Below are 14165 nucleotides of genomic sequence, written 5' to 3' on the forward strand. Positions count from 1 at the left end.
TTTATTAGTAGACATGTTTAAGAATCTATACACAAATGTGTTTATGCACATGCATTTCTTATTGATTTTACTTTAATTGACTGACTTATCCTTTTAGGGGCTTGACTGACTTGTATATGGCTTTCAATTTTTTGCAACTTAGCTAAGTGATGGGGACAATGAATTCAACAAATAACATAGCTGGCAAACCCATAAATTGGACTTGGATCAGCCAACTACTGGGTTGCTTGGTCAGTGAGTTGTCTCGGTGACTCGGCTTAGTCGGGCCTTAAATTTTTATAACATATTTCTACTACAGACCAATGAAGAAAGTTCAACATATCTATAAATTGACAAGTAATACAATCAACTCTGTATGTAATATGTAGACTCATGAGCAACATTTTGGCAATTACAAAAAAGGTATCCTATTTCACAATTAAACTCTTGTAAGTTGAAAAATTAGTTATTAATAATAAAAACTAATAAAAATCAGACTTCACATATCAGTCATTACGTGGCACATGCATATAGAAAATTAGTGCTATATATTAGCAAAACAACGTCTGTTAAAGGAACAAGTAACTGATAAGATATTAACATAAACTAGCATGAGACGAGAGAACTACTCTATAAAAGGGATTCTATCATGAGAAAACTACTCCATAATCCATCTTTTCTATATATATATATATATGTCATTTTATTAGTTGTTAAGGTATATGCCACTACAATTTTTTTTTCAAAAAAATAAAATTACACATTCAGGCCATCAGTTCAGTTTGATATTATTGTTTATGTTTCTACCAGTACTCCTATATCAGAACTATCACATGCACGAATTGCTTGCTAGTGTAAAATGCAATTGTTCTGGATTTAAAGCAACCGATAGCACGCTTGACCTAAGGATTAACATTGTTACGCTAGCCAACCATCAATAACATGTTTTTAGTATCTGTTTTTTGGTAGCAGAGATAAAAGATGTTAGAAGGAAAAAGGAGAGAGAAAAGGATTTAGAAGGCATTGACCCATCAAATATAATTTCAGATTCTCGTAGGTAGGCCGGGAACAAACTTTCCTATGCCATTAAATCCAAAAGATGAAAGCAGCGAGGATAATGATGAAGGTGATACTGATGATGAAGTTAGTGATAGTGATGAGAAGAATGATGCACTACATGAAGATGGTATGTAAAGCTCAGTCCAATAAATCGTCTTACTCTGATGGTTCTTGGTATTTTGTGTCTATTTGTATAAAATACTAAGAACATTTAGCTTTCCTGTTTGACATTCGTCATGTTCTTACGACTGATAACTATTCTTGCCTCAGTTTGTTGTGGAAGGACCATCTATGTGCGTAAGAGACAACAACTGATGAGTTGCTGTTCTGGATATGGAAAGCCAATTATTCTCTGTAAATCCAATAATCTGGGAAGCCATATTTCCTAGCTCTAATCCTGGAGAGCGGTGTATAGCTGGTAGCCTTCAAACTGCAACCCGGATGGACAGAAACTCTAAAATTATATTATAGGGTTCTGGTTGCCATGTGTAGGGCAGAATCTCAGACATTGCACAGTAAAAATTTGACATCATTGCTAACAAGTTAGAGGTTTCATAGGTGCATGCTTGCTTGTTCTGCTGAATTGGTTTTGGCAACACACAAAACACTGAGAACTGGAAGTACTGCCTTTGACTTGAGCAAGGTGATAGAGAGCTTTGCTAGACATGAAGAAACTCTTCGTCGAGAGTTGAAGCATCACCTTAATTCTTTATAAGAACGTCCTTTGGAAAGTTTGGCGTGGGAAAGAGGCTCCTCAATGTACAACTCTTTAATTGTTGCAAAACCATCTCTGGGTGCAGAGATAAACCGGCTAGGACTTTTAGCAGAACTGATGCCATCGCTGGATGCAATCGCATTGCAACAGAACATCACCGCTGGAAGTCTGCAACCTCTCCCTGCTCTTCATAAACATGAAACTTCATCTGGTAGGTGGATATGTTGAGACTGTTAAAGAAAAGCAGAGATTCAAGGAAGGAATGCCTAATTTAACGTGGTTCGGTGTAAACTCACACCTACACCTACGTCCACAAAGGCAGCTATCGTTCTTAGTGTCGATAGGCCTGGATCATTCTTCTATTTACAATAGAATTACAGGCATCATCATTTCCTGATTTACAGGATTTACATTGATCTTTACAGAAGGAAACAATATCTAATTTACAGTCATTGTTTCCCCGTTTAGTTGTTGCATCTCTTTGTTTGTCAACTGCATCTTCATCTTTTGGAATATTGAAGCTGTCTTGGCCAGCCGTTGTCTCTATATTACTGTCTTCATACCGTTGGCCAGATGATGTTTCCTTTTGGTATTGTAACGATTACAATCGCTACTGTTTCTATCATTATAGGTGGCTGGAGTTTCCTTTGCTAATCCCTTGATTTCTTCTTTCCTGTTTCCATCATCATGGCTGGCTTGGTAAAGATCTTGGTTCAAGTTTGTTGAGGGCGTAATCTCTGAGATATGGAAAGCATCTAGTCCCAAATATTCACAAACAAGAGTAAGACAGATTTTTTCTGGTTTTATGCAAGCTAGTCAAGGTGGCTCATGGAATTCAGACATCAAAAACAAAGAGAGCAACCAGAGCCGATCAGCCCAAGAAAAAGGTGTAATATGTCAAATATGCAGCAAAAGGAACCATAGCGCTATCAACTGCTGGCATAGGTTCAATCAGGTGTTTCAGTCACAAAAGGTTCCACAAGCTCTAGCCACCATGAAAGTTTCTCATGCTTAAGATCAACAATGGTTTCCCGACACCGGTGCATCGGCCCATGTGACATCCAATGCAGGTAATCTCAGTTTTTTATCAAAATATCATGGGACAGATAAAATAATGGTTGGAAATGAAGAAAAATTAGATATTACTCATATAGGGCAGGCCACTATAGCCAATGGGCAACAAAAACTTGTTCTTGATAATGTTTTAGTCGTTCCAAAGATAAAGAAAAACCTTATCTCTGTCGGTCAATTGACGTCAGATCTTCCTTATATCTTTGGATTTTCAACTAACGACTTTGTTGTAAAGGAAAAGACAACCAACAAGGTGGTAATTACGGGGAAGAGGCATGATGATCTCTATGCAGTTGGAAACAAGGAAGAAGGCAGCGACAAATTTCATGAAGTATTTTTCTCTACAAGATTTCAAGCAGCAAATAAAGAAATATGGCACCAACGTTTGGGCCATATTCATCGTGAGGTAGTAAATTTTCTTGCAAATAAAAAGGCTATTCGTGTGACAGGCTCTAGTTCCTTAAACAATGTTTGTTCTAGTTGCCAAATGGTAAAAATGTGTCATCTTCCCTTCTTACCAATGGATGAGCATTGTGATAATTTTCTTGATAAAGTTCATTGTGATCTATGGGGACCAGCCCCACTTATTTCAGTTGCTAAATTCCGTTTTTATGCTATTTTTATTGATGAATCCACCCGGTTTACTTGGTTCTATCCCTTGCACCATAAATCAGAGTTATACAACGTATTTATGATCTTTCATAAATATGTTGAAAATCAGTTTGATAAGAAAATCAAGAAGTTTCAAACAGATGAAGCGGGTGAATTCAATAGTCTCAAACTTGCTGCATATTTACAAGAAAACGGTATACATCATCATAAAGCATGTCCTAAGACGCCACCCCAAAATGGAATGGCAGAAAGGCGTCATAGGACCATTGTCGAACTTGGGTTGGCAATGATGTTCAATGCACATATACCAGCTCGGTATTGAGTTGAAACGTTTTCCACTGCAGTTTGGCTTATTAATAGACTGTCCACTCCAACGTTGAAGATGAAATCTCCTTTTGAATTGGTTTTTGGAAAAAATCTGTCTTACTCTTGTTTGTGAATATTTGGGACTAGATGCTTTCCATATCTCAGAGATTACGCCCTCAACAAACTTGAACCAAGATCTTTACCAAGCCAGCCATGACGATGGAAACAGGAAAGAAGAAATCAGGGGATTAGCAAAGGAAACTCCAGCCAGCTATAATGATAGAAACAGTAGCGATTGTAATCGTTACAATACCAAGAAGGAAACATCATCTGGCCAACGGTATGAAGACAGTAATATAGAGACAGCTGGCCAAGACAGCTTCAATATTCCAAAAGATGAAGATGCAGTTGACAAACAAAGAGATGCAACAACTAAACGGGGAAACAATGACTGTAAATTAGATATTGTTTCCTTCTGTAAAGATCAATGTAAATCCTGTAAATCAGGAAATGATGATGCCTGTAATTCTATTGTAAATAGAAGAATGATCCAGGCCTATCGACACTAAGAACGATAGCTGCCTTTGTGGACGTAGGTGTGAGCTTACACCGAACCACGTTAAATTAGGCATTCCTTCCTTGAATCTCTGCTTTTCTTTATGGTATCAGAGCAGGCCAACCATAGAGGCAACGTTGGTGCTAGGAGAGTCTTCTTCTAAAGTTCTCATGGTTTCATGATTTTGAAGGAGAGTGGCTACCTCAAGATATGAGGGTGCTGGTGGTTTTAACATGGTAGTGAGTAAGGTTGTTCGGAAAGATTCATAATGTTTTCCGAGGCCGGTGAGAAGCCAAAAAACTTTGGTTTCGTTTGAAATGGGCTTTCCAATGGCAGTGAGCTCATCGGAAATTTTTTTAAAGCTGCGGATATATTCATCAACAGACGAGTTTCCTTTCTTATGCATTTGAAGTTTTTGCATAAGAAACATTTCTCGTTCCTTGGATTTGTTAGCAAAATGCTGAGTTAGGGTCGTCCATACCTCCATGGCAGTTTGCTGTCCAATGATAATGCCCAAAATTTCTTCAGCAAGAGTCCCAGTGATCCATCCTCTAAGAAGTTGATCTGACTTCCACCAGGCGAGATAGTCGGGATTCAGTTCTGTGGCTGTACTTCCATCTGAGGTGGTGAGAAACTTTGCAGGCGGCTGATATTCTCCATCTAGAAAACCAGTCATATCTTGGCTTTCGATGAGCGCCATCATCTGCGTTTGCCATAACAGAAAATTGCTTTGATTGAGCTTGATTGGCACAAAGTTGGCAACGTTAAGATTGTATGGGTAAGGATATCTGCTTGGAGCAGATGCTATGCTTGAAGAGGAATTGCTCTGCGCCATATGGTTGGCCTGCTCTGATACCATAAAGAAAAGCAGAGATTCAAGGAAGGAATGCCTAATTTAACGTGGTTCGGTGTAAGCTCACACCTACGTCCACAAAGGCAGCTATCGTTCTTAGTGTCGATAGGCCTGGATCATTCTTCTATTTATAATAGAATTACAGGCATCATCATTTCCTGATTTACAGGATTTATATTGATCTTTACAGGAGGAAACAATATCTAATTTACAGTCATTGTTTCCCTGTTTAGTTGTTGCATCTCTCTGTTTGTCAACTGCATCTTCATCTTTTGGAATATTGGAGTTGTCTTGGCCAGCCGTTGTCTCTATATTACTGTCTTCATACCGTTGGCCAGATGATGTTTCCTTCTTGGTATTGTAATGATTACAATCGCTACTGTTTCTATCATTATAGCTGGCTGGAGTTTCCTTTGCTAATCCCCTGATTTCTTCTTTCCTGTTTGCATCGTCATGGCTGGCTGGACTTTCTTTCTTGAGTCCTTTGATAGTGCCACTATGATCTTTAACTGTCTGTTCAATAGTAGTTTCTGTTTAGAATTTGTTTCTGGGTAAAATGCCCTGCAGTTTGTTTTTTCTAGTCTTTATCTTGTTGCCTTGTTGTTATGCCTGTCATTTTGTAGTGTTCTTTGTTCAATGAGATTTTTAGTGTGTCTTGAATTTTTACTCAATGTTGTTAATGGAAAATTGAAAGTACATGGCATTTCTTCTAGATAGGGAACCATAATGAGTTGTTCATGTACCTTTTCCCTACTCATGAGAAATGGAGCTGGTGCAAAATCCAATTGATGCTGTATCATAAGATATGCTTATGGGCTAATATTAGGTTAGTTCTATTGTCATCTAATTTGTGTTTGTGCAAATCCCCACACTTCAACCTGCTTTTATTGCCAAGTTCTATAGCTCATTGTAAAATTTTGATATTACTTGTCAATCTTCCCCATTGTGAATTCTTATATCCTGCTCATGTATTCTTGTGAGAAATTCAGTAATAAGGTGGGGAATGGTTGACTGGTCAAGTGATTTCTTCTGTCTTTATTTTTTTGAGCAGATAATCATGCTTCAACGTCTCCAAAGAAAGTCATCTCAGACCCTGCAGGTGTTTTACTTGCACGCAATTCTTTCACTTCACCCGTTAAGGAGCACCTGGTGAGCTTTTCCTGTTTCAAAACAAGGTTGCAGCCACCTCTGCAGTCAGCTTTTGCTAGGTATATGTGCTGATTCTTGTTTTCATTCTTAATGTTTCTTCTTAGTCCTTACTGACTTTTTTCTGTTAGTGACCTAGGAAATATTTGCATCTCGACAGTCTAACACGACCAAATCCTGCAGAAGCTGGTGAAACATGTGCTGAGACGTGATCAATGTTTTCTTCAGAAAGGTTGAAATATCTTCTGCTACTTGATTTTTTCAATTGTAGTAACAGATGTCTTTTTATTTTTCTCCTGTCATATTCAACTGTGCACTTAATATAAGTCTTTGACTTCTTGCTATAAATTTTCTGCTTCTACGCATTTACTATAGCATCTAGGCATTTTTATCTTTTCATCTAATGTACTCAAATGACTGCACAATGACAGGTCCTCAGGTTGGCTGCCATCAGAATCAAGAGCTTTTGTGAAAGATTACAGCAACCTAATACTGTAATGGAGCGTGTTTGCAGTCTCATACAGCAGATTCTTGATGGTCAGACAGCTTTGTTTTTTAAAAGGCCTATTGATCAGCTTATTATTTGCAGCCTTTATGGAGTTTCATAGGTCTCAGAGAAACTTTTGGAAAGTGTGTTGGCTTCTTTTGGTGGTTCATTACTTTGCGAGTTGGTATTCCATTCTTGTTGAGGATATAATATTGTAATTTCTTTCTAAACCATATTTTCTTTTGCAGATATCAAATTTAAGCTTGACATTTAAGGAGATTATTTTTAACTACAGAAAGCAACCTCAATGTAAACCTCAGGTCTTCCATTACGTTTTTGTGGATTGGCCATCAAGTAGTCACAATGGGGTACTGACTATTTCATCTTTAAGTTTACGCCAATGGGCTATTCTCTATAACTAGACTTGCATGTGATAATTTGTGTGGTTTATTGCAGAAAACAGGGCAGGATCATGTTGATATTATTACGTTCTATAATGAGCTGTTTGTCCCAGCAGTGAAGCCTCTCCCTGTGGAGCTTGGTCCTGCAGGAACTCCCACTAAAACTGCTCGGGCATCAGAAGAAAATAAGACTGATGGTACTCGCCAACACTTGGTTGATACTTCTACAGCATAACTGGTTTGATATTTTACCTCACTATTTGTTCTTGTAAACAGGGCAAGCCCGAGGATCGTGTCATTGTTTCCTAGTCTTTCAGATATGTCCCCTAAGAAAGTATCTGCATCACACAATGTTTACGTGTCTCCTCTGAGATCATCGAAGGCAAGTGCACCAAATCTGGTCATCTGTTTGTAATTCTTTATGAACAGGAAACTAGGAAATCTTAGGTCATTGCTGTGCTAATGCTTATGAGCAGACTGGAGCACGTGTTTTCTGAGTCTGCTTGTCATTAGTACATGATGTACTAAAGTATGGTTGTGCATGGCACAATGACCAATTTTTCAAAATATTTTTTTTTTGGTGAAAATTACATGGTGAGGAATATATTTCTTTCAGAAAGGTGACAAATTATCAAAAAATATCTTAGTAGAAACAATTGATAAACAATATAGTCAGTAATTCAGTTCTTAGTTTACAAGGAAGGAAATTATGCTTCAAGCGTCTTACCTGGATGCTTGAGTACAAATGTCTAGGGTTCACGTGCCTTCCCAAGACATCAGTTATGTACATCATAGATCATACTACTAGCACTATTAAAGTGGCTTTATTGATCAAATTCATAGATATTTTACTATCAGATTGGTCATTCCAAGTTTGATGTAAGAAACTCTGCTGGGCCAATAGGAATGTGAATTGAACAATTTTTTGTTAAAGAAATGATTTGAACTTTGGAAAAATATTTTTTGTTTTTTCAGTCAATTGTTAGCAGCTGACAGGCGGTCAGATGGCAGTATATGGCTTTTTCACTTTGATTTGTGCTATGAACTATTGGCATTGTTCTCAACAACATTTATAGATCGTTCCTACGTCTTATTGGTTATCCTTCTTGAGGCAGATGGAAACTTTGATATCACAAAACTCGAAAAGCTGTTATGCCCGTGTAGGTGAGAGTACTCATGCATACCAAAATCCATCCAAGGATTTGATCGCCATCAACAACCGGTTGAATAGGTAAACGTCATGAGTTATATTGCGGCAAAGTTGGCTTTAAATATTCATTTCAAATTGTTCTTAATCATGTTTCTTCTCTTCCTTGAAATGCTTATCACTGTTTCCACTAATTCAGCAATAGGAAAATTAATGGCCGGCTCAACTTTGATGGGGCTGGTTTGGTCTGCAATTCCCTTGTTGCGGGTAGTCTATATCTTCAAAACAGCAGCTCTGCTCCTGCTATTGAAGCTGCTACTTTGAGTTCACCGTTGAAGCGCAAGGAAACAGATAGGTAATGCCTGAATCCATCCACCTTGTATTTAGTCCCCATCTTCTTGACGTTCTTTCTTTCGTGTGTACTTGCTACTGTTGACAATGAGCAATGAAGGGCTAACATTCTGTTTGGACCTTGTTGTTGTATCTTCTGTGAGAGAATGTTGATCCAGTTGATTTACTGTAGAAGAAATTCTCCTGTGACAAATATTCACAAAAAATAATCACTCCCTCAATCGTTGAGCCTCTGGAAACTCAGGATTAACGAATAGCTGGCTCGAAGAAATCGTCCCAACTGATTTTCCACTGAAATCACTTACTCTACCAGAAAAAACAGCCAAAACAGAGCGCATTCAAGAATCACACATTTCTTGCAGCCTTTGTCTTTCCACGTTGCAAAAGTTATCCCAGATGGTTAATTCAACACTTTGCCCTAACATGTCCTTCAACTCAAGAGTTCTTTTCTGTGTTTCTATACCATTTTTTCTCATTATGGTAGAGGAAGGATGCACTGAGACAACTACTCCAACAATATCAACTATATCATTAGAAATGCTGGACATCTGCAATATGTCTGTGAATCTCGCTGGTGGTTAATCATATCATATGTTTGATTGGACCGTTCACGTCTACTCTGCAGAAGATCAGTGTCTGTGGGGAAATACTGACGGTAAGATTATTGCTGATTTAAATCTAAAATGAGTTCATCTGGCTGCATGATCAAGCTTAAAACCAATAAAATGGGAGGCCTGAAAAAAACCCTTGTATCTGTAGGTCGTAACGGAGATTTGTCGATCTTGGAAAATTAAAAGATCGAAGTGGGTTACTCTTGTTGTTTCCAAAGACTCGTTCTAGGGTCATGCAAAACAATACACAATCTATGATTCTAAAGTACCTAGGTTAAACTCAATACATATTCACTAACAACGGAAATACTCTCCATTTCGTGTTATTGATTCACATGGCCTAGCTATAGATTAGCTAGGAGGAAGAAGAGTGGGGAACCAAGGGCATGTTTGTTTGTTAAAAACTAGAAATTTGAGATCCGATTTTTAATTTCTTCCTTGTCCTTTTTTAGCAGCTTCGGGCCAAGAATGAGTCCAAGAAATAGGGTCTAAAGTTGTTGAAGTAGAAATGGCGCCCACTTTAATTTTTGCTACTCCATCTGGTGTCTGTGGCAGGCTTTCATAATTGACTGAGAAACAGTAGTCTATCTTCCAAATTCAATGGGAGAAGGAAGGAGTCAATGCACCTACATCTGTACTGGCTTCTTCTTAATCAATCGGACAACATCCACAATCTGCACCAGAAGGAGGAAGAAGGTGCATAAAGAGGACGATAATCCCTTAATATTTACACGCCAATTATGTGATAAGACTCATTAATTATTGGCTTCACATTAACCCCACATAACTAATAAGGAGCACATCCCGTTAGAGGTACCCGCATAGGAGTCAGCGGATGCATAGCACGATTGGAAAAAGAAAAAAGTTTGTGCTGTCCCATTTCTCTGTACGTATCTTCAGAAATGGAGTTCACGAATCGCCGCCCAGTTTTGTAAAATCTGGTCTCTGGCAAATTCACGAACCTCAACTACGTTTATAAATTAGTTTATAGAAAACATAATAGTAAACAGTTTTAAGCTTAAGAGGCTATTACCTTTGACTGAATTGAATTGGAATCCTATGCTGGGTATAGTTTAGCAAAACAAATTTTGTTCACACTTATCATTGCAGGTTGACCTTGTAGACAAATAATCTAAGGTATATAACTTCGGGTTGGTTTAGGGAATCAGTAGAGTGGGGTTTGGATCTCATTTATCTTAAAGTAGATGTTTGGGTTCATATAGTTTAAATTCAATTATGTTTTCAACTAATCAGACCAGTGATGCTCTTTATATCCATTGGTACATCTTCTGTTTTATTTGAAATGTGATTCTTTGTGAAAAACAGGTTTAGAATACATCACCTTAAACCTACTAGACTTTGAGTCTAAGTAGTTTGGACCAAAGTTTGGTGTGCTTGAACTTGGGATACTGTGATTCTCTAAAGAAAATACCTGATAGCATCTGTCGCCTAAGTTCTTTGGAGAAGCTCGTTGACGTCTTTAAAGGTGCTCCACTACGGGAACTCCCAAAAGAAATTGGCAGGTTGACGCTTTAAAGGTGCTCCACTTAAGCCATGGGAAAATGCAAACATTTCTGAAGTCTGTTGGCCTGTTGACAAACCTGCAAGAGATGGAAGTCATCCAATGCGCGGATTTGAAGATTATCCCAGACATTTTAAATTTGCAAGCCCTGTGAGGTTTACGTCTGAGCGGATGCTCACAGCTGATGGATGTTCCTGGCCTTAGCAAACTGAGATGCCTAGAATCCCTGCAACTGAACGGCTGTCGAGCACTAAGGGACATGAATGACATGATGAAGGTAACTTCTTTACACATTTATATATCAGTATCGTTTTCATGTACTTCTTGTCGGCCATCATTGTGTTTTATCGATCACAATAAATTAGAGTAAAAAGTAAAAAACTTTTTCTCTGGTCGTCTTATTAATAGCGGAGCAACATGAGTGTTCACTCGGGTGCATTTTTTAGGTGACTTTTCATATGCTATCGCCTGCGTGCCTCCTTTGATGGCATAGATGGCTGAGCATAGAGTTGGTTTTGAGGAATAAAGTTGGCCCACTGCCTATTTACTAAGTAGGCCTGCCAATAGGGGCCAAGATTAAGAGCAAGGTTAAGAAAATTCTGGCATCATTACTGAATCTATAAATTATATTACAATTATAAGATCTAAACAAATAATCGAAGTGTGATCAAAGCAAAAAAGTAATTTTAGTTATTTTCCAATGTCAACAAGAAGAAAGTTCTTTTTTTAAATAAGTTGAATATAACTCAATCCATGTAAACAGAACGCTGAAATTATTGGGGCCGTGTGGCCCGTAATCAGGGTGTGGCCTGCCAGCTTCTTAACAAGAGGAGGCTGTTCAAGCCCAGGAATTGGGTTGGCTCGGCTCGGCCCTGCCCGGCCCGATAACGATTGGGCTCAATCCTGCTCGACATCCAAACCTGAGCAGGTTCAGCAATTAAATTAAAAATATATTTTTAATATAAAAATAATATTTAAATATAATTAATCATAATAAAATACTATAATTACATATGTCAGTTAATAAAAAATATTAAAAATTATCAAGTTCACTGTGTTATTAGGCCGACCCGATGCATTTTTTTCGGGCCTGAGCCAATAATCATAATAAAATATTATAATTATATACAAAAATTAATACAAAATATTAAAAAATTTATCGAGCCCACTCGGGTTATCAGGCCGACCCGGTGCCCTCTTTTCCGGCCCTAAACCTTGGCCTGAGTCGAGCCGGGTACCTGGTGAAACCCCAACTCGGTGCACAAACTCAGTGCACAACCTTACCTATAAGACCTTATTTTGCCTTTACAGCTTGTTAGGCCAAGAATGACGGCCACCTTATCAGCCTGTCTGGCCCGTATAGGTCGGCTGCTATATTTATTAAGTGTCCTAAAGAAGAGCTTTCATTTCTAGGCCCAACCGCTTAAACTGCTTTGTAGGTCAGTTCGCTTCTTGGCAGATTAGCGTCTATATGTGCTCATATCAAATATACATATTATATTAAATGTGCATGTATATAGTCAATATCTAATCTTATTTTAAATGTGCACGTACCAGGAGGCTAAGTTTGAACATTGCAAAAATCTCAGGTTCCTAGACAGCTGATCGATTCTTCCTGCTCCAAATCCACAGACGATCTATGGACATGGTCGGTGATGGTATCTTTTGCACTCCCAATGTGCCCCGCCTAGGCAACACTCACGTTATTGTTGAGGGCCGTGTGGTACGATCTTCTAGAGTAACCCAGGCTAAGAGCGAGAGGCATGATAATTTCAGGATAATCTTTGAACCGGCAGAAAGTGATGGGGCACAGACTGAACCAGAAGACGTGATACAGATCGTCAATATTGGAGATTTCATCCCTCGGAAGTTGGAGGATGACAAAGAGAAAGGAGTCATGGTAGGAGATGGGGGGATACCGAAGGATCGACGTCACATTCGAAGCAGAATGCAACTCCGATGTAGCGAGTTCCGTATCGACTTGTACAGGTGACGACCGTGAGATCCAAGCGTGTTTGGTATTATACACAGATTAATTTTAGTTAAATGGTTTAACCAATTTATTTGGATAAAACCAAACTAAATCTGAATCCAAAAAATAAATTATGTAATTAAAAAATTTTAATTTTTTAATATTTTTTTTCAATTAGTTGGGATGGGTCACGGCCTAAGTCGCCTCCCTCCCTCCGCCCCGGTATTATGGATCGGTCACATGATACGCATCGACTTATATTGGCTTGTGCAAACCACTTTAAGGAAAAAGTTTTAAACAATATTTGTATTAAATATTGTTATGCATTTAAAAAAAATTATTTGCTATTAAAATTAATAACTCAACTATATATGTCAGTTGTTAAAATTAGAAAACTTAAAACTTGTTGAATCATAGAGAGTATACAATATATCTATCTAAAACAAAAAAATAAAGGATAAATAACAAAACAACATAAAACTATTAGAAACATATCATATTTCCTAATATTATATTAATTATAACTAATGAGTTTTAACCGTACCAAATATCAGTCATTTAAATATTTAAAGTAATAGGACTTGTAAGCATTGATGATTTAAACTATCCTTCAAACGGAGCACTATGTGATATAGAAAGATTTTAATGACAAGAGAGAGAAACTCTTTAAAAATGCTGGACTAGGCATTGTTTTTGAAAAAAATTCATTTTAAGGTCAGTCGATTTTGTTATTCTCGTCGGAAACGGCTTTTCATCCCTACCGCCACCTCCTCCCTTCTTTTGCGTGTAAGAAACCAATAGAGAGAGAACGAGAAGCGAGTGAGAGTGAGAGGATGAGGGATGAATAGAGAGTGAGAGGATGAGGGATGAATAGAGAGCGAGAGAACAAGCGGGTGAGCCAGGGAGCACGAGAGGGAAGATATAGTGTCGTGGAGTGGAAGAGCAAGCAACAGGGAGACAATTTAGAAGGCATCCATTTTCTTTTTTCTAGTTTGGAAATGAGAACCAATAATATCATGTCCTCCCTGTTGAGCATCTCAAGGTTTGAAAGATTGATTCACCCCACCTTCTGAGAAAGTTCCACTCAACCCTTCCCCGCTAGGGCTGCACATGAGCTGAGTCAGCCCGAGCTTACCCAACTCAGCTCGACTCGACTCAAAAAGCTCGAGCTCGAACTCGACTCAAACTCGAGTCGAGCTCCCTAACACAAGCTCAGCTCGACTCGATTATACAAAGTCGAGCTCGAGCTCGACTCGCCTAATTCGCTTAACTCGTTTACTTTAGGCGTGGAATGAAATGATGACCAATCTAAATGATGACCAGTTCCTTCAATATTGTGAGGAGTGGAATGAAAGAGCATGTGAGCAATCAAAATGA

At 38.3% G+C, this 14165-nt stretch overlaps 1 pseudogene; it reads left to right on the plus strand.

Moving 5' to 3' along the window:
- Positions 1-1371: 1371 nt before the first annotated feature.
- LOC116266701 (retinoblastoma-related protein-like) lies at positions 1372-12809 on the plus strand (annotated as a pseudogene).
- The last annotated feature ends 1356 nt before the right edge of the window (positions 12810-14165 follow it).

The sequence above is a fragment of the Nymphaea colorata genome, chromosome 13, assembly GCF_008831285.2.
Source record: "Nymphaea colorata isolate Beijing-Zhang1983 chromosome 13, ASM883128v2, whole genome shotgun sequence".
Classification (NCBI taxonomy): domain Eukaryota; kingdom Viridiplantae; phylum Streptophyta; class Magnoliopsida; order Nymphaeales; family Nymphaeaceae; genus Nymphaea; species Nymphaea colorata.